Source organism: Balaenoptera musculus, chromosome 17 (assembly GCF_009873245.2).
Source record: "Balaenoptera musculus isolate JJ_BM4_2016_0621 chromosome 17, mBalMus1.pri.v3, whole genome shotgun sequence".
Taxonomy (NCBI): domain Eukaryota; kingdom Metazoa; phylum Chordata; class Mammalia; order Artiodactyla; family Balaenopteridae; genus Balaenoptera; species Balaenoptera musculus.
In genome coordinates this window covers 45307863-45313362 of record NC_045801.1, presented here as the reverse complement: position 1 = coordinate 45313362, position 5500 = coordinate 45307863, and the positions used below count along the sequence as shown (strand labels likewise).

At 37.5% G+C, this 5500-nt stretch overlaps 1 pseudogene; it reads left to right on the top strand.

Moving 5' to 3' along the window:
• Positions 1-2295: 2295 nt before the first annotated feature.
• LOC118883340 lies at positions 2296-4001 on the top strand (annotated as a pseudogene).
• Positions 4002-5500: the final 1499 nt, after the last annotated feature.

Genomic DNA, 5500 nt, shown 5'->3' with positions numbered 1-5500 from the left:
TACCTATCAAATTTCTTCAATTTGCCCATCATTGTAATATGCATGCATTGTTAGGTATTTCTCTGTGATAATAGGACATTCCAGAAGTATCAAATAATTTCTTAGGAACCAAGTGAATAAACTATTTGATCAGCAAGCATCTGTTATCAATACTCTAAAATTTAATAAAAGAACAATGTTTTATTAGTGGTAATGTTGGTTTTGTTACAAAGTAAAAATTATCTTATATAAGATAAACACATAAAAAACATTAAAATTTTTTCCCAAAAAACTTAATCATCCAGAAAGAAATACTTTTAGTTTGCTGCACTAGTGAGAAGTCAATTGTGAAAAGTATCATGTTTATTTTGAGTTCTATTTACTTGCTTCTTTAATCAGTTTCTTTCCTATAGCATCTGAATATCACAAAGAGTTCTTCAAAGTACCTGTGATGGTGTTGCATTTGGTTCTTCCAAATGTTGTCTTAAGATTTTCATTGTTTTCCTTACTTCCCTTTAACCTCAGTGTTGTGCTCATATTTTCCTGTCCCATTTTGAATGGCTATAACGTTATCCAAATCTTGATTAGTTGTACATTGGACGTTGCAGATTCTCATCTTTTTACAGCACCAGCACCTTTCACTTCTATCTTTGTTAAAGGAATGGAAATAGTAACAAAACCCACTATAACATAGCACTGGCTTTTCTTTTTGTGAGTATACTATTTCTACCACATTCTGCTGAGAATTTTCAAATAAAGATGTCATATTGCCAAGCAACAGGAGAAGGGTCATTTTTTTTCTTTTGTAGCTTTCTGACCAATGATCACTGATTTAAAGGTAGGAAAAACATTACTTATATCTTATGAAATTGACACCTCATTCAGCGGGGCTGGATCAGCCAGTAGGTAAGCACCAGCCAAGGACAGGTAAGTGTGGGAGTCATACCTACTAAAACCTCTCCAAATAGCAGCCCATACTTCTTGTGGTCTACAGCTCTCATACCTCTATATAACAACAATTCAAGGGAAACATCACCTATTAACTCTGGGAGATGGGATAGTTGTAGGGGGGTTAATTAGATGCTCAGTATCCCCATTATGGTGCTACTACACCCAACCTCTAAGTGGTAGAGAGCCACACTGTTACCGAACCAAACTTGAGTCCACTTGCCCATGCACAGTAAAGCCAATCTACTGACACTGGGTGTGGTGAAGGAAAGTGCAGGGTTTATTGCAGGGTACCAAGCAAGGAGTCAAGGTAGCTAGTGCTTAAAAGGCCTGAACTGCCCAAAGACTTTCAGAGAAAGGTTTTTAAAGAGAGGGTGAGGGAGGAGGGATTGTGGGGTGCAAGATCAGCTTGTGTACATTCTTCTATCTGGTTGGTGGTGAGATAATTGGGAATCAAAACCATCAACTTTCTGGTTCCAACTGGTCTAGGTTCTACATGCTTGTGGGCAGCATACAGTTAACTTCTTCAACCTGGTGGGGGTTTCACTATCTGTAAAGCAGCTAAAAGGATATGGCTCAGAATATTATCTATAGCCCTTGAGGAGGAACTAAAGGTCCTTGACTTTGTTTATTGGCAAAACAATTATTATTTTGTCTTGCTTGACTGTTTTCCTTTCCTTATGCATTTTCTCACTTCTCTGAATAAATTTACTCATTGGAACTTGGTGAAGGCCTAGGAGGCTAAAGTTTTTCTACAGACAATGTGGAGGACATGGCAGGGTGGGGATGATGTGTCCTGCTTGGTTACAACACTTGATCTCATTGCTCCCAAACAAGCAAGATGCTTTGTAAAGAGCCTACATTAACACGTTCACCACCTGTTTTTTATAGTGTTTCACCAATCTTCTCTTTTCAAACTCTTCCCTCATGGAACAACCCAGCCACATCCAACCAAATACCCAGTGACATATAGGCATAACTTGTTTTACTGCACTTCCCAGATAATTGTGTTTTTTACAAATTGAAGGTTTGCTGCAAACCTGCTTTGAGCAAGTCTATTGGCACCATTTTTCCAAAAGCATTTGCTCACTTCATGTCTCTGTATCTTATTTTGGTAATTCTCACAATATTTCAAACTTTTTCATTATACTTGTTATGATAATCTGTGATCAGTGATCTTTGATGTTATTTTGTAATTGTTTTGGGGTGCCTTGAACTGTGCCATATAAAATGACACACTTAATCAGTAGATGAATTTATTCTGACTGCTCCACTGACCAACCCTTCCCCATCTCTTTCCCTCTCCTTGGGCCTCCCTACTTTCTGAGACACAACAACATTGAAATTAGGTCAGTTAATAAGCCTACAATGGCCTCTAAGTGTTCAAGTGAAAGGAAGAGGCACACATCACTCACTTTAAATCAAAAGCTAGAAATCATGCCTTAGGAAGTCATTGAAAGCTGAGATAGGCTGAAAGCTAAGCCTCTTGCACCAAATAGTTAGCCAAGGAAAAGTTCTTGAAGTAAATTAAAAGTGCTACTCCAGTGAACACATGAAAGGTATGAAAGCAAAACAGCCTTGTTGCTGATTTGGAGAAAGTTTAATGGTCTAGATAGAAGAATCAAACCAGCCACAACATTCCCTTAAGCCAAAACCTAATCCGGAGAAAGGCCCTAACTCTTCAATTTTACGAAGGTTGAGAGAGGTGAGGAAGCTGTAGAAGAAAAGTTTGAAGCTAGCAGAAGTTGGTTACGTAAGGAAAGAGGCCATCTCCATAACATAAAAGTGTAAGGGGAAGCAGCAAATGCTGATGTAGAATCTGCACCAAGTTATACAGAAGATCTAGTTAAGATAATTAATGAATGTGGCTACACTAATTAATAGATTTTCAGTGTAGACAAAACAGCTTTATACTGGAAGAAGATACCATATAGGACTTTCATAGGTAGGGGACAGAAGTCAATGCTTGGCTTCAGAGCGTCAAAGGATAGGTTGACTCTCTTGGTAGTGCATAATGCAGCTGGTGACTTTTAAGTTGAAGCCAAGGCTCATTTACCATTCTGAAAATCTTAGAGCCCTTAAGAATTCTGCTGAATCCACTCTGCTCTAAAACTAGAACAAACAAAGCACATTTGTTTACAACATGGTTTACTGAATATTTTAAGCCTACTGTTGAGAGCTACTGCTCAGAAACAAAGATTTCTTTCAAAATATTACTGCTTATTGACAGTACACTGGGTCACCCAAGAGCTCTTGTGGAGATGACAATGAGATTCATGTTATTTTCATACATGGTAATACAATATCCATTCTGAAGCCCATGGATTAAGGAGTAATTTTGACTTTAAGGTCTTATTACTTAAGGTAAATATTTTGTAAAGCTATAGCTCCCATAGATAGTGATTCCTCTGATGGATATGTACAAAGTAAGTTTAAAACATCTGGAAAGGATTCACCATTCTAGATGCTGTTAAGAACATTTGCATTTCATAAGAAGGGACCAAAATATCAGCATTACAGGAGTTTGAAAGAGGTTGATTCCAACCCTCATGGATGACTTTGAGGGGTTCAACACTTCAGTGGATGAAGTAATTGCAGATGTGGTGGAGATAGCAAGAGAACTAGTATTAGAAATGGAGCCTGAAGATGTGACTGAACTGTTGCAATCTCATGGTAAAACTTTAATGGACGAAGAGTTGCTTCTTATGGATGAGCAAAGAAAGTGGTTTCTTGAGATGTTATTTTCTCCTGGTGAAGATGCTGTGAAGATCGTTAGAATGACAACAAAAGATTTAAAATATTACATGAGCTTAGTTGATAAAGCAGCAGCAGGGTTTGAGAAGATTGACTCCAATTTTGAAAGAAACTTTACTGTGGGTAAAATGCTATCAAGTGTCATTGCATGCTACAGAGTACTTGTTTGTGAAAGGAAGAATCAATTGATGTGACAAACTTCCTTGTTGCCTCATTTTAAGGAAATGCTACAGCTACCCCAACCTTCAGCAACCACAACCCTGATGAGTCAGCAGCCATCAGCATGGAGGCAAGACCCTCCACCAGCAAAACCACTGTGACTTGCTAACGACTCAGATGATGGTTAGCATTTTTTAAAATACATTTATTTATTTATTTATTTATTTATGGCTACGTTGGGTCTTCATTGCTGTGTGCGGGCTTTCTCTAGTTGCGGCGAGCAGGGGCTACTCTTCTTTGCGGTGCGCAGGCTTTCATTGTGGTGGCTTCTCTTGTTGCGGAGCACAGGCTCTAAGTGCGCAGGCTTCAGTAGTTGTGGCTCTATAACACAGGCTCAGTAGTTGTGGCGCACAGGCTTAGTTGCTCCGCGGCATGTGGGATCTTCCCGGACCAGGGCTCGAATCTGTGTCCCCTGCATTGGCAGGTAGATCCTTAACCACTGTGCCACCAGGGGAATCCTGGTTAGCATTTTTTTAGTAATAAAATGTTTTTAAATTAAGGTATCACACTGTTTTTTAGAAATAATGCTATTGCACACTTAATAAACTACACCATAATGTAAAATATTACTTTCATATGCACTAGGAAACTGAAAAAAACCTGTGACTTACTTTATTGCAATATTCACTTTATTGCAGTGGTCTGGAACCAAACCCACAATATCTCCAAGGTATGCCTGTATTAACACAACATGCATCATGAGATCCCCTTCTCAACTTGTCCTCTGTGTATTTCTCTAACCATAGAACTCTTCCTTGGTACACATAGTTAATATAAATCCCACTCTTCTGCAAGATTTGAACCCTGACCCATCTATCTGACCCTGTATACCATTACCAGCTAGACTACTGAGACAAGAAAGGTTATTACTGGCAATATAGTCACAACACAGTTATTGGACCAATAAAACATGAATGTATTTTTATGTATTAATCCTGTAAACCAAAAGTATAAATAAATGTTATGGACTATTTTAACCCAGGGATATTTTCTAAGAGTGGAAGTTTTGACAGCAGATAAATGTGAGGGTTTATTTCTGAGCTCTCCATTCTATTCCACTGGTCTATATGTCTGCCTTTATGCCTGTAACCCACTTTTTTGACTACTGTAGCTTTGTAGTAAGTTTTGAAATCCAGCTTTGCTCTTTTTCTGGGTTAGTTTGGCTATTAAGGATCCCTTAATATTCCATGTGAATTTTAGGGTGGATTTTTCAATTTCTGCAAAAAAAAAAAAAGTCATTGGTTTTTGATAAGGATTTCAGTGGATCTGTAGATCATTTTGGGTAACATTGGTTTCTTAACAAGATTAAGTCTTCCAATCCATAAATCCAGGATGCTTTTCTTTTTATTTGTCTTCTTTAATTTCCTTCAGTAATGCTTTATAATTTTCAATGTACAAGTCTTCATCATCGTGGTTAATTCTTAAGTATCTTATTCTTTTCAATATTATTGTAAATGGAATTGTTTTCTTAATTTCCTTTTCAGATTATTCATTGTTAGTGTACAGAAGCACAACTGATTTTTTGTGTTGATTTTTTTATTATCTAATATTTTTTATTGGAGTACAGTTAATTTACAATGTTTCTTAGTTTCTGCTGTAC